This window comes from Hyla sarda, unplaced genomic scaffold (assembly GCF_029499605.1).
Source record: "Hyla sarda isolate aHylSar1 unplaced genomic scaffold, aHylSar1.hap1 scaffold_3227, whole genome shotgun sequence".
Lineage (NCBI taxonomy): Eukaryota > Metazoa > Chordata > Amphibia > Anura > Hylidae > Hyla > Hyla sarda.
Genome location: NW_026609963.1, coordinates 1 through 21,333, shown reverse-complemented (window position 1 = coordinate 21,333; position 21,333 = coordinate 1). Strand labels below are relative to the sequence as shown.

The 21,333-nt window shown below is 44.7% G+C and overlaps 6 non-coding genes and 2 pseudogenes across 6 annotated transcripts; all 8 read left to right on the top strand.

Moving 5' to 3' along the window:
- Nucleotides 1-1,123: 1,123 nt before the first annotated feature.
- Nucleotides 1,124-1,314, top strand: LOC130329830 (U2 spliceosomal RNA). Its single transcript, XR_008873316.1, has one exon. It is a non-coding gene; the product is annotated as a U2 spliceosomal RNA (small nuclear RNA).
- A 2,075-nt stretch (nt 1,315-3,389) lies between these two features.
- Nucleotides 3,390-3,580, top strand: LOC130329824 (U2 spliceosomal RNA). The gene has a single exon (XR_008873312.1). It is a non-coding gene; the product is annotated as a U2 spliceosomal RNA (small nuclear RNA).
- A 2,071-nt stretch (nt 3,581-5,651) lies between these two features.
- On the top strand, nt 5,652-5,784 carry LOC130329826 (U2 spliceosomal RNA; annotated as a pseudogene).
- Nucleotides 5,785-10,810: 5,026 nt separating this feature from the next.
- LOC130329825 (U2 spliceosomal RNA) lies at nt 10,811-11,017 on the top strand (annotated as a pseudogene).
- Nucleotides 11,018-13,095: 2,078 nt separating this feature from the next.
- Nucleotides 13,096-13,286, top strand: LOC130329829 (U2 spliceosomal RNA). The gene has a single exon (XR_008873315.1). It is a non-coding gene; the product is annotated as a U2 spliceosomal RNA (small nuclear RNA).
- A 2,085-nt stretch (nt 13,287-15,371) lies between these two features.
- On the top strand, nt 15,372-15,562 carry LOC130329828 (U2 spliceosomal RNA). Its single transcript, XR_008873314.1, has one exon. It is a non-coding gene; the product is annotated as a U2 spliceosomal RNA (small nuclear RNA).
- Nucleotides 15,563-17,642: 2,080 nt separating this feature from the next.
- On the top strand, nt 17,643-17,833 carry LOC130329827 (U2 spliceosomal RNA). Its single transcript, XR_008873313.1, has one exon. It is a non-coding gene; the product is annotated as a U2 spliceosomal RNA (small nuclear RNA).
- Nucleotides 17,834-19,913: 2,080 nt separating this feature from the next.
- On the top strand, nt 19,914-20,104 carry LOC130329823 (U2 spliceosomal RNA). Its single transcript, XR_008873311.1, has one exon. It is a non-coding gene; the product is annotated as a U2 spliceosomal RNA (small nuclear RNA).
- Nucleotides 20,105-21,333: the final 1,229 nt, after the last annotated feature.

Here is a 21,333-nt window from a genome sequence, read left to right as displayed (position 1 = left end):
AGTGTCTCCATCTGCTGGCGGTATTGAATAAGCATTGCTGCACTGATGGGGTATGCATTAGACGAAAAAAAAGAAGAAAAAGAAGAATAATACGCCCAGAAAAGAGGCGAAAAGGAGAAAAACGTAAAAAAACGTGAAAAAAAAGTAAGAGGAAGAGAAGGGAAAAAAAGGTGGAAATGGGTTTAAAAGTGATTTCGGCGGAGAAATATATATATATATATATATATATATATATATATATATATATATACGCGCACACACACACATATATATAAACGTATTCTCCGTTGAGATATTGCAGCCGCTGCTGTGTCCAGGCCCAGGAGCCTTAGCACTGTGCTGTGATGTCACTCAATACCACTGACATCACTAGGTGTAAACAACATCTCTCCTTTGCTGTGTATGTGACTATGGAGCTGTTTGGTGATGTCGTCTATTATGGCCTTCATAGAAGCAACAGGAGATTGTTGCATCCATCTAGAACCCTCAGAACTACAGTGCTATGATGTCACTGACTTCCACAGGCCTTGCAGAGTGTAAACAACAACAACCCAGCTTTGTTGTGTATGTAACCATAGGGATTTGTGATGTCACCTAGAACCTTCACAGCAGCGACAGCTTTATGAGGAGCATCAGCACTGCTCTGCCTGAGCAGAACCATCACCGCCATAGGTTGTCAAATAACCCGGATTTAACCCACACAGGTAAGTCCAATGGGGTGCAGGCATGTCCTCTATGCTTACAGCTTCCCGTGGGTGTTGGTTTGATACCGTTTGGGGACAGCCAAGGAGGCATCTGCAGGCAACAAAGGTAGGTGTGTGCTTGTGTGTGTGTTTCCTATGCAGATCCTAAGCCCAGTGTCACATGCAAGTAGGAGGAGTAAGAAGGGTTCCTGGCAAATCCGGGTTATGGATTGCATTTAAAAAGGCCCCGTGGGAGTGCAATGGGCCCCTGTCTTGCTGCTTAGCAATAATGGTATGGGTTTAGGTTCTGCTGTGTGTACTGGTGGTTGACTGCCCCCCAGCCCAGAGTGTGCATGGAAAATTGTCTGGCAGCCTCCCTGACAGCAAGCAGTGATAGTGCCCATGAAGGGGACCTTGTTGGGCCCGCCCCTTTCACGGTTATCGCTTCTCGGCCTTTTGGCTAAGATCAAGTGTAGTATCTGTTCTTATCAGTTTAATATCTGATACGTCCCCTATCTGGGGACCATATATTAAATGGATTTTTGAGAACGGGGGCCGATTTCGAAGCTTGCTTCCGTCGCCCTATGCATTGACCCGATATGGCAGTATCTTCGGGTACAGTGCACCACCCCCTTACAGGGTTAAAAAGAAAGATTCCTACTTTCATTGCTACCTGCTTGCTGGCTAGCCAGCTAGCCAGCCCTGTGGGCCTTGCTGCTGCAGCCAAAAAACAAAAGGTGGTGCTACTGCTGCTTCTGCTTGTGTCTGGCCGCTGTTGGAGCGTCCAGGCACAGGACTTCTGCTGCTGCTGACTAAATGGCCTCCTTAATTGGATCATTTGAGTAGCCAGCACACCTGTGCAGGTAGGGCATGACATGATAGGCAGCTGCCTTGATAGCGGGTGGGTGCTGAATGTTCCTAATTGACAAAATAAGATTAATGCTTATGAAGAAATATAAAATCTCATCCCTTCCCCAATATCGCGCCACACCCCTACCCCTTAATTCCCTGGTTGAACTTGATGGACATATGTCTTTTTTCGACCGTACTAACTATGTAACTATGTAACATAACATGGGGGGGGGGGGTCTCCTGGCTGTTCACACAGGTGTGTCATTGCTGTACATTGACCATGCATTGCTTCTGTGGTATTGCAAAGGCAAAGACAAATGCTTCCAGCCATCCATTGCACTAATGGATTGGTCATCAGCTGGCTGTCTATGTCCCGCATCAATATAGACCAAAGTACAGAGGGTTAGGCTATGCTATTGTGCACCTCCCTGATGCATCAGAAGGTGCGAGGCCCTTGCTAAATTCTGTGCACAGACTTTGAGATCTATACTTTAGACTGTATCTAAACCTGCTCCAACATGGACTGACATTCTGGCCTACTTTCAGCCGATGCGACTTGTCTGTCGCTGAACAGTCGCTTTTTATGTATTCAGCACCTATGTATAATGTTGTAAAAATGCTCTAGAAGCTAAAGTCGCAGAAATGTCACACATATTTGGCCTGCAACTTTCTGTGCGACAAATTCAGACAGGAAAAATCAGTATAAATCCTTAGAAAATTATCCCCCAGTGTCTCCATCTGCTGGCGGTATTGAATAAGCATTGCTGCACTGATGGGGTATGCATTAGACGAAAAAAAAGAAGAAAAAGAAGAATAATACGCCCAGAAAAGAGGCGAAAAGGAGAAAAACGTAAAAAAACGTGAAAAAAAAGTAAGAGGAAGAGAAGGGAAAAAAAGGTGGAAATGGGTTTAAAAGTGATTTCGGCGGAGAAATATATATATATATATATATATATATATATATATATATATATATATATACGCGCACACACACACATATATATAAACGTATTCTCCGTTGAGATATTGCAGCCGCTGCTGTGTCCAGGCCCAGGAGCCTTAGCACTGTGCTGTGATGTCACTCAATACCACTGACATCACTAGGTGTAAACAACATCTCTCCTTTGCTGTGTATGTGACTATGGAGCTGTTTGGTGATGTCGTCTATTATGGCCTTCATAGAAGCAACAGGAGATTGTTGCATCCATCTAGAACCCTCAGAACTACAGTGCTATGATGTCACTGACTTCCACAGGCCTTGCAGAGTGTAAACAACAACAACCCAGCTTTGTTGTGTATGTAACCATAGGGATTTGTGATGTCACCTAGAACCTTCACAGCAGCGACAGCTTTATGAGGAGCATCAGCACTGCTCTGCCTGAGCAGAACCATCACCGCCATAGGTTGTCAAATAACCCGGATTTAACCCACACAGGTAAGTCCAATGGGGTGCAGGCATGTCCTCTATGCTTACAGCTTCCCGTGGGTGTTGGTTTGATACCGTTTGGGGACAGCCAAGGAGGCATCTGCAGGCAACAAAGGTAGGTGTGTGCTTGTGTGTGTGTTTCCTATGCAGATCCTAAGCCCAGTGTCACATGCAAGTAGGAGGAGTAAGAAGGGTTCCTGGCAAATCCGGGTTATGGATTGCATTTAAAAAGGCCCCGTGGGAGTGCAATGGGCCCCTGTCTTGCTGCTTAGCAATAATGGTATGGGTTTAGGTTCTGCTGTGTGTACTGGTGGTTGACTGCCCCCCAGCCCAGAGTGTGCATGGAAAATTGTCTGGCAGCCTCCCTGACAGCAAGCAGTGATAGTGCCCATGAAGGGGACCTTGTTGGGCCCGCCCCTTTCACGGTTATCGCTTCTCGGCCTTTTGGCTAAGATCAAGTGTAGTATCTGTTCTTATCAGTTTAATATCTGATACGTCCCCTATCTGGGGACCATATATTAAATGGATTTTTGAGAACGGGGGCCGATTTCGAAGCTTGCTTCCGTCGCCCTATGCATTGACCCGATATGGCAGTATCTTCGGGTACAGTGCACACCCCCCTTACAGGGTTAAAAAGAAAGATTCCTACTTTCATTGCTACCTGCTTGCTGGCTAGCCAGCTAGCCAGCCCTGTGGGCCTTGCTGCTGCAGCCAAAAAACAAAAGGTGGTGCTGCTGCTGCTGCTTCTGCTGCTTCTGCTTGTGTCTGGCCGCTGTTGGAGCGTCCAGGCACAGGACTTCTGCTGCTGCTGACTAAATGGCCTCCTTAATTGGATCATTTGAGTAGCCAGCACACCTGTGCAGGTAGGGCATGACATGATAGGCAGCTGCCTTGATAGCGGGTGGGTGCTGAATGTTCCTAATTGACAAAATAAGATTAATGCTTATGAAGAAATATAAAATCTCATCCCTTCCCCAATATCGCGCCACACCCCTACCCCTTAATTCCCTGGTTGAACTTGATGGACATATGTCTTTTTTCGACCGTACTAACTATGTAACTATGTAACATAACATGGGGGGGGGGGGGGTCTCCTGGCTGTTCACACAGGTGTGTCATTGCTGTACATTGACCATGCATTGCTTCTGTGGTATTGCAAAGGCAAAGACAAATGCTTCCAGCCATCCATTGCACTAATGGATTGGTCATCAGCTGGCTGTCTATGTCCCGCATCAATATAGACCAAAGTACAGAGGGTTAGGCTATGCTATTGTGCACCTACCTGATGCATCAGAAGGTGCGAGGCCCTTGCTAAATTCTGTGCACAGACTTTGAGATCTATACTTTAGACTGTATCTAAACCTGCTCCAACATGGACTGACATTCTGGCCTACTTTCAGCCGATGCGACTTGTCTGTCGCTGAACAGTCGCTTTTTATGTATTCAGCACCTATGTATAATGTTGTAAAAATGCTCTAGAAGCTAAAGTCGCAGAAATGTCACACATATTTGGCCTGCAACTTTCTGTGCGACAAATTCAGACAGGAAAAATCAGTATAAATCCTTAGAAAATTATCCCCCAGTGTCTCCATCTGCTGGCGGTATTGAATAAGCATTGCTGCACTGATGGGGTATGCATTAGACGAAAAAAAAGAAGAAAAAGAAGAATAATACGCCCAGAAAAGAGGCGAAAAGGAGAAAAACGTAAAAAAACGTGAAAAAAAAGTAAGAGGAAGAGAAGGGAAAAAAAGGTGGAAATGGGTTTAAAAGTGATTTCGGCGGAGAAATATATATATATATATATATATATATATATACGCGCACACACACACATATATATAAACGTATTCTCCGTTGAGATATTGCAGCCGCTGCTGTGTCCAGGCCCAGGAGCCTTAGCACTGTGCTGTGATGTCACTCAATACCACTGACATCACTAGGTGTAAACAACATCTCTCCTTTGCTGTGTATGTGACTATGGAGCTGTTTGGTGATGTCGTCTATTATGGCCTTCATAGAAGCAACAGGAGATTGTTGCATCCATCTAGAACCCTCAGAACTACAGTGCTATGATGTCACTGACTTCCACAGGCCTTGCAGAGTGTAAACAACAACAACCCAGCTTTGTTGTGTATGTAACCATAGGGATTTGTGATGTCACCTAGAACCTTCACAGCAGCGACAGCTTTATGAGGAGCATCAGCACTGCTCTGCCTGAGCAGAACCATCACCGCCATAGGTTGTCAAATAACCCGGATTTAACCCACACAGGTAAGTCCAATGGGGTGCAGGCATGTCCTCTATGCTTACAGCTTCCCGTGGGTGTTGGTTTGATACCGTTTGGGGACAGCCAAGGAGGCATCTGCAGGCAACAAAGGTAGGTGTGTGCTTGTGTGTGTGTTTCCTATGCAGATCCTAAGCCCAGTGTCACATGCAAGTAGGAGGAGTAAGAAGGGTTCCTGGCAAATCCGGGTTATGGATTGCATTTAAAAAGGCCCCGTGGGAGTGCAATGGGCCCCTGTCTTGCTGCTTAGCAATAATGGTATGGGTTTAGGTTCTGCTGTGTGTACTGGTGGTTGACTGCCCCCCAGCCCAGAGTGTGCATGGAAAATTGTCTGGCAGCCTCCCTGACAGCAAGCAGTGATAGTGCCCATGAAGGGGACCTTGTTGGGCCCGCCCCTTTCACGGTTATCGCTTCTCGGCCTTTTGGCTAAGATCAAGTGTAGTAATACAGGAGATCTGGTCGGAAGGTACTCGGGTACCCCTCTCCTCGGCCTTGTGGGATCGCCCAGGTTTATTGCCTGGGCTTCACCCACTTGTTGCTATTGGGGAGAGGGCCTAGTCCCAGGGTAACGAGTAGCGATCGCCTCTCAAGACCTTCGGGTGGAGAGAGGTTAGAACCATGGATGATGATCCGGATCCAGGTTCTGTGCCGGCATACGCAAGGATCAAAAACACCGTGAGAATCATTCTCACGGATGATACCAAAAGGGCGGACGATTTGAAATTCGTAGTAGAGGACGTGCTCGGAGGAGTTTTCGGAATACAGAAGGGCGAAATATTGGCAATCCAGGACTACCCGAAGCGTAAAATTTTTGATGTGACGTTCACACAAAATGGCATCCACAGAGATTTTGTTACCAGAGCTGCTGCGAGTAAAGACAAAAAGCTTCAGGGTGTCCGGATTATTGAGCACGTTCTAGACGATATTAAGCTGGTGGTAGTAAAGATGTATTCCCCTTTCGCCAACCTACACGATGTTGAGTTGTTTTTACAAGTCTATTTTAGTAAGGTTGAGTGCAGAGGAAAAATCATGAACAGCTGTGGCATCTGGACATCTAAGTGGAGATTTCAGGTTACATGCAAAAAAGATGACAGATTGCCAGGGGGAATACAACTACCACCAGCTCGTTTTAAAATAAATAATATGTGTGGCGACCTCTTTTTTGCGGGGATGCCAAGCTACTGCAGGAAGTGTCACAGATATGGACACACAAAAGAAAACTGTGAAAGTACATGCAAAAAATGTGGTAGCACACAGCACGAGACAGAGAAATGCACAAGAGGAGGGAGGTGCAATTTCTGTCAACAATTCGGTCACCTTTTCTCCTCTTGTCCCCACAGACATAGGACGGAGCAGCAGTGGCAACCCTGGAGGCAGCAAGGACAGCAACCGGGACACCAGCCGAGGCAAGCAGAGCCAGTGATTACCCCCCCACAAGAGGTAAGCAGTGAGATGGAGAAGGAGAAAGACCCCCCTCAGGCAAAAGGAGGGGACCCTAAAGAGCAGAGGATGGCCAAAAAACGTGCAAGTGGTGGAAAAACTGGCCCCCAGGAGCATGCTGGGTTAAGAGAGGAGCGGACGGCGGCCGAATCCGCTCCTCAGCAACCTCTGGCTCAGGGTCCCCCTGAGAGCGATGATCCGGGTGGAGAGGTGAAGGTTAAAAGGCGGAGGGGCTCCAGAAGACTCTATTCGGAGGCGGTCCAGGGGGAGCCGATGGAAGTACCTGCGGATGCAGGGAACCCAAGTGACGTTCCTCCACAGGTCCCCATAGGGGATACCCCCCCTCCTCCCTGCCAGGAGGAGGTTTCAGGGGTGACCGTCTCTGAGGTACCAGAGACGGAACTAAGTGAACACCCGACCCCTATGGAGGGGCAAGAGGTGGAAGAACCCAATGAGTCTGGAGCCCTGATTGCCAGGATGCCCGAGAACAACTATGCCTCAATCATGATGGAGGAGGGGGGTCGGCTGAGTGATGGTGCCTCCTCTCCTGCTTCCTCTATGCGTACAGTTGAGTCAGATTTTGGGGGGTATGAGGCTTCGGAGGGGGAATCAGAGGTGTAAGACGTTTTCTTGTACATTCCCATGGCTGAGTTGTCCGGTCTGTCCTTGAACGTGAGAAGTGTGAGCGCCAGAGTAAGAAGGGTTGCCCTATTTAATTACTTGTCGGTTTTTGCTGCTTCCGTCCTTTTCCTGCAGGAATGTGGCATCCCGCACAGATTAAATTATAAAGAATATGAAGATGATTGGGTGCACGGTCCATCAGTCTGGTCTGGATCAAATGAGTCCAGATCAGCAGGGGTCGCCATACTTTTTAAAGGGAACGTTTTAATTGAGAGTTTTAACGAAATTTTACCAGGCAGAATTTTATTGGTCAACGCTTTTATTAATGGTATTAAATGGCAGTTTTTAAATTTTTATGGTTCTCCTGATAAGAATGAAAGAATAAAAATGTTGGAGATTTTACCCCTTTTTATTAACAATTCTAGTCCTCTTGTTTTATCAGGTGATTTTAATTGTATTTTAAGGGGAGAACGCCGTTTTTCGAACGCAGTGAGTAGGAACTATGATAAGACGTCTTTTATGTTAAAAAACTTGATTTTAGATTTTAATCTCACTGATGTTTTTAAAAAATGTAATTTTAACGTACCAGAGGAAGACGGTGTTACCTGGAGCAATGCAAGCTGTAGCTCCAGGATAGATTTTATTTTTTGTTCTTATCAAGTACTGCCTTTTAACTGTGATCTTTTTACCAATGTTTTTTCTGACCATAAATTATTGTATTTTAAAGTTAAAAGTGATTTTAAAAAGAGATCTGGTAGGAATGCCTGGAAGTTAAACGTGTCCCTTTTAGAAGATCCGCAGGTTTTATCAGATTTTATCACCTTTTACAAGGAATGCAGACGAGTAAAAGACCCCAACACTCCCACCAGTATCTGGTGGGAAAAAATGAAACTAAAAATAAAAGAATTTTTTATCCGTGTTGGGGTTAGGAAAGCTAAAGAAAAACGTGAATTTTATAATATCCTAAATACTCGTCTGCAAACCCTGTACAAATTCAGAGCACATGGGATGGAGGTGGAGAAGGAGGTACATGATCTTAAAAAAGAAATAACTAAGTGCCTGGAGCAGAAAGGAAAAGAAATTATCTTTAGGTCTCGAATACAGCATCTTGAGGAAAACGAGACCTGCTCCAGGTATTTTTTTAAGAAAATACATGAAAATAGAAGGTTAATAGAAAACATTGAAGGAGTGAATGATGTACAGGGTATTTTAAAAAAGGTGCAAGAGTTTTATGCGGATCTTTTTAATGTAAAACACATTGATGAATGTTTTATGAATGACTCGTTAAAGGAGATCACCAATTTTTTAGATCCTGTCTCACAGTCTTTTTTATTGCAGAATATTTCAGAGCAGGAGATTTTAGAGACCGTCAAGAGTTTTAAAACAGGTAAAGTGCCTGGGCCGGATGGTATACCCATTGAATTTTATGTTACTTTTTATGGTATTTTAAAAGAAGATTTGTTCTCCCTTTTTACGGAAGTCTTTAAGTCTAAAATCCTCCCAGGCTCATGGAAGAAGGGTGATGTCTCCCTGCTATTCAAAAAGGGAGACCGGTCGGAACTCAAAAACTGGAGACCAATCACCCTTCTGAACTGCGACTATAAAATAATGGCGAAACTGTGTGCTAACCGCTTAAAGAACGTAATCCATAAAATAATTCATACAAACCAAGTCTGTGGGGTGCCTGGGAGGAGTTTATGGGAGAACCTAAACCTTTTAAAGGATGTAATTAGCGACACCAAATTAAGAAAAGGAAAGCTGGCGGTTTTATCCATAGATTTTGAAAAAGCTTTCGACAGGGTGTCACATTTTTATCTTTTTAAGGTTTTAGAGAAAATGGGTATACCTGATGGCTTTTTATTGTCTCTTAGAGCTTTTTATGATAACTGTACTAGTAAAATTTTAGTAAATGGTTTTAAGACACAGGGCGTGATTTTAAATTCCGGAGTGAAGCAGGGGTGTCCCTTGTCCCCACTACTCTTCATTTGCGCAATAGAGCCTCTTTTATGTACAATACGAAAGGATAAGCAGATCCATGGAGTCCCCCTGCCAGGAGGAGGGGGACTAGAGGCGAAGGTAGTGGGGTACATGGACGATGTTGCGGTGTTTTGCAGGGACACCCCATCGCTTCAGAAGACGCTAAAACAGATTCAATATTTTAATTGTGCCTCCGGTTTTAAAGTCAATTTTAACAAAAGTAACATTTTAAACATAGGCGGAATGCCTTTGTATGATGTGCCCGTCCCTGTGTCTGAGTCGGTGCAGATTTTAGGTGTCTCCTTTGACGAGTCTAATAATGGTTTTAATAGCTGGGACTTGGTGGCTCAAAAAATAAATAAGAAAATATGTATGTGGAACATGCGAGAACTTACAATGGAAGGGAAGGTTTTAATTACAAAAATGGTGCTTTTACCTATTTTATTGTATTTAAGTCTGGTTTTCCCACCCCCCGAAATGGTTCTAAAGAAAATAACAAAAGCTTGTTTTACTTTCTTTTGGAGTTCTAAGAGCGAAAAATTAAAGAGACAAATTGTGATAAAACCGAACTCCAGGGGCGGTAAGGATTTTCCAGATTTTAAAGCTTTCCTTTTAATAAAGTTTTTTAGCATGTGTTTTACTACTGTTTTTAAAGATAGCTACTGGTCTTATTTTGTTCGTTTTAATACTGGTTATTTTATGCGGAGGAACGGCTGGTTTTCTACAGTTTTAAGTTGCCCTTATTCTTTGAATTTACCCCCTCAATACATGATTTTAGGAAAAATTTTAAACTTATATAATTTTAAAGGTAAAAGTGTTCAGGATCTGTGCAATAGCAAAAAACTACTAAAGGAAATAAAAGAAACCAGTACCGTGACTCCCATCAAAAATTTTAACGAACAGAAGTGTATACAGATTTGGAAGATGTTGAGTATTAATTATCTTTTTAATTCACAGAAGGACCTGGCCTGGAGCTGCGCACACGAGTGTCTTCCATGCCGGGCATTCCAGCACCGAAGAGGATTATCCAACTCTGCAACCTGCCCGAGGGAGGGATGCCGACAAGAGGAGACCGTGCACCATCTAATATGGACTTGTTTTTACTCGCAGAAAATATGGACAAAGATACTCCCTCTGGTAAAAAGGATAACTGGACTAAAAGACTTAAATATTGCAGTGGTTTTTTATGGTTGCCTGGAATGCCCAACACGGACTCAAGAGACTATTGCATGGAAGATCATAAACTGTGTGAAGGCAGCTCTGTGGAAGGCCAGGAATATTTTATTGTTCAAGCATGAGGTTTTATCTGTGAAGGACATTTTATCTATCTGTTTTTATGAAATATACCAGTACTATCTTTTAGACAAGAAGAGATTTCCGCTTTTATCTAGAAAATGGTTTTTAAAAGAATGGAATTCTATCTTGTAAAGCCACCAAGTGCCCATTTTATGTTTTAATATGTTGTAAATATGTTATTTATATGTAACTGTATTTATTGACATATTTGCACAACTTTGTTAACATTATTTAATTTTTAATAAAGTTGCCCCCGTAAGGGTAGTCAAGTTAAAAAAAAAAAAATCTGTTCTTATCAGTTTAATATCTGATACGTCCCCTATCTGGGGACCATATATTAAATGGATTTTTGAGAACGGGGGCCGATTTCGAAGCTTGCTTCCGTCGCCCTATGCATTGACCCGATATGGCAGTATCTTCGGGTACAGTGCACCACCCCCTTATAGGGTTAAAAAGAAAGATTCCTACTTTCATTGCTACCTGCTTGCTGGCTAGCCAGCTAGCCAGCCCTGTGGGCCTTGCTGCTGCAGCCAAAAAACAAAAGGTGGTGCTGCTGCTGCTGCTTCTGCTGCTTCTGCTTGTGTCTGGCCGCTGTTGGAGCGTCCAGGCACAGGACTTCTGCTGCTGCTGACTAAATGGCCTCCTTAATTGGATCATTTGAGTAGCCAGCACACCTGTGCAGGTAGGGCATGACATGATAGGCAGCTGCCTTGATAGCGGGTGGGTGCTGAATGTTCCTAATTGACAAAATAAGATTAATGCTTATGAAGAAATATAAAATCTCATCCCTTCCCCAATATCGCGCCACACCCCTACCCCTTAATTCCCTGGTTGAACTTGATGGACATATGTCTTTTTTCGACCGTACTAACTATGTAACTATGTAACATAACATGGGGGGGGGGGTCTCCTGGCTGTTCACACAGGTGTGTCATTGCTGTACATTGACCATGCATTGCTTCTGTGGTATTGCAAAGGCAAAGACAAATGCTTCCAGCCATCCATTGCACTAATGGATTGGTCATCAGCTGGCTGTCTATGTCCCGCATCAATATAGACCAAAGTACAGAGGGTTAGGCTATGCTATTGTGCACCTACCTGATGCATCAGAAGGTGCGAGGCCCTTGCTAAATTCTGTGCACAGACTTTGAGATCTATACTTTAGACTGTATCTAAACCTGCTCCAACATGGACTGACATTCTGGCCTACTTTCAGCCGATGCGACTTGTCTGTCGCTGAACAGTCGCTTTTTATGTATTCAGCACCTATGTATAATGTTGTAAAAATGCTCTAGAAGCTAAAGTCGCAGAAATGTCACACATATTTGGCCTGCAACTTTCTGTGCGACAAATTCAGACAGGAAAAATCAGTATAAATCCTTAGAAAATTATCCCCCAGTGTCTCCATCTGCTGGCGGTATTGAATAAGCATTGCTGCACTGATGGGGTATGCATTAGACGAAAAAAAAGAAGAAAAAGAAGAATAATACGCCCAGAAAAGAGGCGAAAAGGAGAAAAACGTAAAAAAACGTGAAAAAAAAGTAAGAGGAAGAGAAGGGAAAAAAAGGTGGAAATGGGTTTAAAAGTGATTTCGGCGGAGAAATATATATATATATATATATATATATATATATATATATATACGCGCACACACACACATATATATAAACGTATTCTCCGTTGAGATATTGCAGCCGCTGCTGTGTCCAGGCCCAGGAGCCTTAGCACTGTGCTGTGATGTCACTCAATACCACTGACATCACTAGGTGTAAACAACATCTCTCCTTTGCTGTGTATGTGACTATGGAGCTGTTTGGTGATGTCGTCTATTATGGCCTTCATAGAAGCAACAGGAGATTGTTGCATCCATCTAGAACCCTCAGAACTACAGTGCTATGATGTCACTGACTTCCACAGGCCTTGCAGAGTGTAAACAACAACAACCCAGCTTTGTTGTGTATGTAACCATAGGGATTTGTGATGTCACCTAGAACCTTCACAGCAGCGACAGCTTTATGAGGAGCATCAGCACTGCTCTGCCTGAGCAGAACCATCACCGCCATAGGTTGTCAAATAACCCGGATTTAACCCACACAGGTAAGTCCAATGGGGTGCAGGCATGTCCTCTATGCTTACAGCTTCCCGTGGGTGTTGGTTTGATACCGTTTGGGGACAGCCAAGGAGGCATCTGCAGGCAACAAAGGTAGGTGTGTGCTTGTGTGTGTGTTTCCTATGCAGATCCTAAGCCCAGTGTCACATGCAAGTAGGAGGAGTAAGAAGGGTTCCTGGCAAATCCGGGTTATGGATTGCATTTAAAAAGGCCCCGTGGGAGTGCAATGGGCCCCTGTCTTGCTGCTTAGCAATAATGGTATGGGTTTAGGTTCTGCTGTGTGTACTGGTGGTTGACTGCCCCCCAGCCCAGAGTGTGCATGGAAAATTGTCTGGCAGCCTCCCTGACAGCAAGCAGTGATAGTGCCCATGAAGGGGACCTTGTTGGGCCCGCCCCTTTCACGGTTATCGCTTCTCGGCCTTTTGGCTAAGATCAAGTGTAGTATCTGTTCTTATCAGTTTAATATCTGATACGTCCCCTATCTGGGGACCATATATTAAATGGATTTTTGAGAACGGGGGCCGATTTCGAAGCTTGCTTCCGTCGCCCTATGCATTGACCCGATATGGCAGTATCTTCGGGTACAGTGCACCACCCCCTTACAGGGTTAAAAAGAAAGATTCCTACTTTCATTGCTACCTGCTTGCTGGCTAGCCAGCTAGCCAGCCCTGTGGGCCTTGCTGCTGCAGCCAAAAAACAAAAGGTGGTGCTGCTGCTGCTGCTTCTGCTGCTTCTGCTTGTGTCTGGCCGCTGTTGGAGCGTCCAGGCACAGGACTTCTGCTGCTGCTGACTAAATGGCCTCCTTAATTGGATCATTTGAGTAGCCAGCACACCTGTGCAGGTAGGGCATGACATGATAGGCAGCTGCCTTGATAGCGGGTGGGTGCTGAATGTTCCTAATTGACAAAATAAGATTAATGCTTATGAAGAAATATAAAATCTCATCCCTTCCCCAATATCGCGCCACACCCCTACCCCTTAATTCCCTGGTTGAACTTGATGGACATATGTCTTTTTTCGACCGTACTAACTATGTAACTATGTAACATAACATGGGGGGGGGGTCTCCTGGCTGTTCACACAGGTGTGTCATTGCTGTACATTGACCATGCATTGCTTCTGTGGTATTGCAAAGGCAAAGACAAATGCTTCCAGCCATCCATTGCACTAATGGATTGGTCATCAGCTGGCTGTCTATGTCCCGCATCAATATAGACCAAAGTACAGAGGGTTAGGCTATGCTATTGTGCACCTACCTGATGCATCAGAAGGTGCGAGGCCCTTGCTAAATTCTGTGCACAGACTTTGAGATCTATACTTTAGACTGTATCTAAACCTGCTCCAACATGGACTGACATTCTGGCCTACTTTCAGCCGATGCGACTTGTCTGTCGCTGAACAGTCGCTTTTTATGTATTCAGCACCTATGTATAATGTTGTAAAAATGCTCTAGAAGCTAAAGTCGCAGAAATGTCACACATATTTGGCCTGCAACTTTCTGTGCGACAAATTCAGACAGGAAAAATCAGTATAAATCCTTAGAATATTATCCCCCAGTGTCTCCATCTGCTGGCGGTATTGAATAAGCATTGCTGCACTGATGGGGTATGCATTAGACGAAAAAAAAGAAGAAAAAGAAGAATAATACGCCCAGAAAAGAGGCGAAAAGGAGAAAAACGTAAAAAAACGTGAAAAAAAAGTAAGAGGAAGAGAAGGGAAAAAAAGGTGGAAATGGGTTTAAAAGTGATTTCGGCGGAGAAATATATATATATATATATATATATATATATATATATATATATACATATACGCGCACACACACACATATATATAAACGTATTCTCCGTTGAGATATTGCAGCCGCTGCTGTGTCCAGGCCCAGGAGCCTTAGCACTGTGCTGTGATGTCACTCAATACCACTGACATCACTAGGTGTAAACAACATCTCTCCTTTGCTGTGTATGTGACTATGGAGCTGTTTGGTGATGTCGTCTATTATGGCCTTCATAGAAGCAACAGGAGATTGTTGCATCCATCTAGAACCCTCAGAACTACAGTGCTATGATGTCACTGACTTCCACAGGCCTTGCAGAGTGTAAACAACAACAACCCAGCTTTGTTGTGTATGTAACCATAGGGATTTGTGATGTCACCTAGAACCTTCACAGCAGCGACAGCTTTATGAGGAGCATCAGCACTGCTCTGCCTGAGCAGAACCATCACCGCCATAGGTTGTCAAATAACCCGGATTTAACCCACACAGGTAAGTCCAATGGGGTGCAGGCATGTCCTCTATGCTTACAGCTTCCCGTGGGTGTTGGTTTGATACCGTTTGGGGACAGCCAAGGAGGCATCTGCAGGCAACAAAGGTAGGTGTGTGCTTGTGTGTGTGTTTCCTATGCAGATCCTAAGCCCAGTGTCACATGCAAGTAGGAGGAGTAAGAAGGGTTCCTGGCAAATCCGGGTTATGGATTGCATTTAAAAAGGCCCCGTGGGAGTGCAATGGGCCCCTGTCTTGCTGCTTAGCAATAATGGTATGGGTTTAGGTTCTGCTGTGTGTACTGGTGGTTGACTGCCCCCCAGCCCAGAGTGTGCATGGAAAATTGTCTGGCAGCCTCCCTGACAGCAAGCAGTGATAGTGCCCATGAAGGGGACCTTGTTGGGCCCGCCCCTTTCACGGTTATCGCTTCTCGGCCTTTTGGCTAAGATCAAGTGTAGTATCTGTTCTTATCAGTTTAATATCTGATACGTCCCCTATCTGGGGACCATATATTAAATGGATTTTTGAGAACGGGGGCCGATTTCGAAGCTTGCTTCCGTCGCCCTATGCATTGACCCGATATGGCAGTATCTTCGGGTACAGTGCACCACCCCCTTACAGGGTTAAAAAGAAAGATTCCTACTTTCATTGCTACCTGCTTGCTGGCTAGCCAGCTAGCCAGCCCTGTGGGCCTTGCTGCTGCAGCCAAAAAACAAAAGGTGGTGCTGCTGCTGCTGCTTCTGCTGCTTCTGCTTGTGTCTGGCCGCTGTTGGAGCGTCCAGGCACAGGACTTCTGCTGCTGCTGACTAAATGGCCTCCTTAATTGGATCATTTGAGTAGCCAGCACACCTGTGCAGGTAGGGCATGACATGATAGGCAGCTGCCTTGATAGCGGGTGGGTGCTGAATGTTCCTAATTGACAAAATAAGATTAATGCTTATGAAGAAATATAAAATCTCATCCCTTCCCCAATATCGCGCCACACCCCTACCCCTTAATTCCCTGGTTGAACTTGATGGACATATGTCTTTTTTCGACCGTACTAACTATGTAACTATGTAACATAACATGGGGGGGGGGGTCTCCTGGCTGTTCACACAGGTGTGTCATTGCTGTACATTGACCATGCATTGCTTCTGTGGTATTGCAAAGGCAAAGACAAATGCTTCCAGCCATCCATTGCACTAATGGATTGGTCATCAGCTGGCTGTCTATGTCCCGCATCAATATAGACCAAAGTACAGAGGGTTAGGCTATGCTATTGTGCACCTACCTGATGCATCAGAAGGTGCGAGGCCCTTGCTAAATTCTGTGCACAGACTTTGAGATCTATACTTTAGACTGTATCTAAACCTGCTCCAACATGGACTGACATTCTGGCCTACTTTCAGCCGATGCGACTTGTCTGTCGCTGAACAGTCGCTTTTTATGTATTCAGCACCTATGTATAATGTTGTAAAAATGCTCTAGAAGCTAAAGTCGCAGAAATGTCACACATATTTGGCCTGCAACTTTCTGTGCGACAAATTCAGACAGGAAAAATCAGTATAAATCCTTAGAAAATTATCCCCCAGTGTCTCCATCTGCTGGCGGTATTGAATAAGCATTGCTGCACTGATGGGGTATGCATTAGACGAAAAAAAAGAAGAAAAAGAAGAATAATACGCCCAGAAAAGAGGCGAAAAGGAGAAAAACGTAAAAAAACGTGAAAAAAAAGTAAGAGGAAGAGAAGGGAAAAAAAGGTGGAAATGGGTTTAAAAGTGATTTCGGCGGAGAAATATATATATATATATATATATATATATATATATATATATATACGCGCACACACACACATATATATAAACGTATTCTCCGTTGAGATATTGCAGCCGCTGCTGTGTCCAGGCCCAGGAGCCTTAGCACTGTGCTGTGATGTCACTCAATACCACTGACATCACTAGGTGTAAACAACATCTCTCCTTTGCTGTGTATGTGACTATGGAGCTGTTTGGTGATGTCGTCTATTATGGCCTTCATAGAAGCAACAGGAGATTGTTGCATCCATCTAGAACCCTCAGAACTACAGTGCTATGATGTCACTGACTTCCACAGGCCTTGCAGAGTGTAAACAACAACAACCCAGCTTTGTTGTGTATGTAACCATAGGGATTTGTGATGTCACCTAGAACCTTCACAGCAGCGACAGCTTTATGAGGAGCATCAGCACTGCTCTGCCTGAGCAGAACCATCACCGCCATAGGTTGTCAAATAACCCGGATTTAACCCACACAGGTAAGTCCAATGGGGTGCAGGCATGTCCTCTATGCTTACAGCTTCCCGTGGGTGTTGGTTTGATACCGTTTGGGGACAGCCAAGGAGGCATCTGCAGGCAACAAAGGTAGGTGTGTGCTTGTGTGTGTGTTTCCTATGCAGATCCTAAGCCCAGTGTCACATGCAAGTAGGAGGAGTAAGAAGGGTTCCTGGCAAATCCGGGTTATGGATTGCATTTAAAAAGGCCCCGTGGGAGTGCAATGGGCCCCTGTCTTGCTGCTTAGCAATAATGGTATGGGTTTAGGTTCTGCTGTGTGTACTGGTGGTTGACTGCCCCCCAGCCCAGAGTGTGCATGGAAAATTGTCTGGCAGCCTCCCTGACAGCAAGCAGTGATAGTGCCCATGAAGGGGACCTTGTTGGGCCCGCCCCTTTCACGGTTATCGCTTCTCGGCCTTTTGGCTAAGATCAAGTGTAGTATCTGTTCTTATCAGTTTAATATCTGATACGTCCCCTATCTGGGGACCATATATTAAATGGATTTTTGAGAACGGGGGCCGATTTCGAAGCTTGCTTCCGTCGCCCTATGCATTGACCCGATATGGCAGTATCTTCGGGTACAGTGCACCACCCCCTTACAGGGTTAAAAAGAAAGATTCCTACTTTCATTGCTACCTGCTTGCTGGCTAGCCAGCTAGCCAGCCCTGTGGGCCTTGCTGCTGCAGCCAAAAAACAAAAGGTGGTGCTGCTGCTGCTGCTTCTGCTGCTTCTGCTTGTGTCTGGCCGCTGTTGGAGCGTCCAGGCACAGGACTTCTGCTGCTGCTGACTAAATGGCCTCCTTAATTGGATCATTTGAGTAGCCAGCACACCTGTGCAGGTAGGGCATGACATGATAGGCAGCTGCCTTGATAGCGGGTGGGTGCTGAATGTTCCTAATTGACAAAATAAGATTAATGCTTATGAAGAAATATAAAATCTCATCCCTTCCCCAATATCGCGCCACACCCCTACCCCTTAATTCCCTGGTTGAACTTGATGGACATATGTCTTTTTTCGACCGTACTAACTATGTAACTATGTAACATAACATGGGGGGGGGGGTCTCCTGGCTGTTCACACAGGTGTGTCATTGCTGTACATTGACCATGCATTGCTTCTGTGGTATTGCAAAGGCAAAGACAAATGCTTCCAGCCATCCATTGCACTAATGGATTGGTCATCAGCTGGCTGTCTATGTCCCGCATCAATATAGACCAAAGTACAGAGGGTTAGGCTATGCTATTGTGCACCTACCTGATGCATCAGAAGGTGCGAGGCCCTTGCTAAATTCTGTGCACAGACTTTGAGATCTATACTTTAGACTGTATCTAAACCTGCTCCAACATGGACTGACATTCTGGCCTACTTTCAGCCGATGCGACTTGTCTGTCGCTGAACAGTCGCTTTTTATGTATTCAGCACCTATGTATAATGTTGTAAAAATGCTCTAGAAGCTAAAGTCGCAGAAATGTCACACATATTTGGCCTGCAACTTTCTGTGCGACAAATTCAGACAGGAAAAATCAGTATAAATCCTTAGAAAATTATCCCCCAGTGTCTCCATCTGCTGGCGGTATTGAATAAGCATTGCTGCACTGATGGGGTATGCATTAGACGAAAAAAAAGAAGAAAAAGAAGAATAATACGCCCAGAAAAGAGGCGAAAAGGAGAAAAACGTAAAAAAACGTGAAAAAAAAGTAAGAGGAAGAGAAGGGAAAAAAAGGTGGAAATGGGTTTAAAAGTGATTTCGGCGGAGAAATATATATATATATATATATATATATATATATATATATATATACGCGCACACACACACATATATATAAACGTATTCTCCGTTGAGATATTGCAGCCGCTGCTGTGTCCAGGCCCAGGAGCCTTAGCACTGTGCTGTGATGTCACTCAATACCACTGACATCACTAGGTGTAAACAACATCTCTCCTTTGCTGTGTATGTGACTATGGAGCTGTTTGGTGATGTCGTCTATTATGGCCTTCATAGAAGCAACAGGAGATTGTTGCATCCATCTAGAACCCTCAGAACTACAGTGCTATGATGTCACTGACTTCCACAGGCCTTGCAGAGTGTAAACAACAACAACCCAGCTTTGTTGTGTATGTAACCATAGGGATTTGTGATGTCACCTAGAACCTTCACAGCAGCGACAGCTTTATGAGGAGCATCAGCACTGCTCTGCCTGAGCAGAACCATCACCGCCATAGGTTGTCAAATAACCCGGATTTAACCCACACAGGTAAGTCCAATGGGGTGCAGGCATGTCCTCTATGCTTACAGCTTCCCGTGGGTGTTGGTTTGATACCGTTTGGGGACAGCCAAGGAGGCATCTGCAGGCAACAAAGGTAGGTGTGTGCTTGTGTGTGTGTTTCCTATGCAGATCCTAAGCCCAGTGTCACATGCAAGTAGGAGGAGTAAGAAGGGTTCCTGGCAAATCCGGGTTATGGATTGCATTTAAAAAGGCCCCGTGGGAGTGCAATGGGCCCCTGTCTTGCTGCTTAGCAATAATGGTATGGGTTTAGGTTCTGCTGTGTGTACTGGTGGTTGACTGCCCCCCAGCCCAGAGTGTGCATGGAAAATTGTCTGGCAGCCTCCCTGACAGCAAGCAGTGATAGTGCCCATGAAGGGGACCTTGTTGGGCCCGCCCCTTTCACGGTTATCGCTTCTCGGCCTTTTGGCTAAGATCAAGTGTAGTATCTGTTCTTATCAGTTTAATATCTGATACGTCCCCTATCTGGGGACCATATATTAAATGGATTTTTGAGAACGGGGGCCGATTTCGAAGCTTGCTTCCGTCGCCCTATGCATTGACCCGATATGGCAGTATCTTCGGGTACAGTGCACCACCCCCTTACAGGGTTAAAAAGAAAGATTCCTACTTTCATTGCTACCTGCTTGCTGGCTAGCCAGCTAGCCAGCCCTGTGGGCCTTGCTGCTGCAGCCAAAAAACAAAAGGTGGTGCTGCTGCTGCTGCTTCTGCTGCTTCTGCTTGTGTCTGGCCGCTGTTGGAGCGTCCAGGCACAGGACTTCTGCTGCTGCTGACTAAATGGCCTCCTTAATTGGATCATTTGAGTAGCCAGCACACCTGTGCAGGTAGGGCATGACATGATAGGCAGCTGCCTTGATAGCGGGTGGGTGCTGAATGTTCCTAATTGACAAAATAAGATTAATGCTTATGAAGAAATATAAAATCTCATCCCTTCCCCAATATCGCGCCACACCCCTACCCCTTAATTCCCTGGTTGAACTTGATGGACATATGTCTTTTTTCGACCGTACTAACTATGTAACTATGTAACATAACATGGGGGGGGGGGGTCTCCTGGCTGTTCACACAGGTGTGTCATTGCTGTACATTGACCATGCATTGCTTCTGTGGTATTGCAAAGGCAAAGACAAATGCTTCCAGCCATCCATTGCACTAATGGATTGGTCATCAGCTGGCTGTCTATGTCCCGCATCAATATAGACCAAAGTACAGAGGGTTAGGCTATGCTATTGTGCACCTACCTGATGCATCAGAAGGTGCGAGGCCCTTGCTAAATTCTGTGCACAGACTTTGAGATCTATACTTTAGACTGTATCTAAACCTGCTCCAACATGGACTGACATTCTGGCCTACTTTCAGCCGATGCGACTTGTCTGTCGCTGAACAGTCGCTTTTTATGTATTCAGCACCTATGTATAATGTTGTAAAAATGCTCTAGAAGCTAAAGTCGCAGAAATGTCACACATATTTGGCCTGCAACTTTCTGTACGACAAATTCAGACAGGAAAAATCAGTATAAATCCTTAGAAAATTATCCCCCAGTGTCTCCATCTGCTGGCGGTATTGAATAAGCATTGCTGCACTGATGGGGTATGCATTAGACGAAAAAAAAGAAGAAAAAGAAGAATAATACGCCCAGAAAAGAGGCGAAAAGGAGAAAAACGTAAAAAAACGTGAAAAAAAAGTAAGAGGAAGAGAAGGGAAAAAAAGGTGGAAATGGGTTTAAAAGTGATTTCGGCGGAGAAATATATATATATATATATATATATATATATATATATATATATATATACGCGCACACACACACAT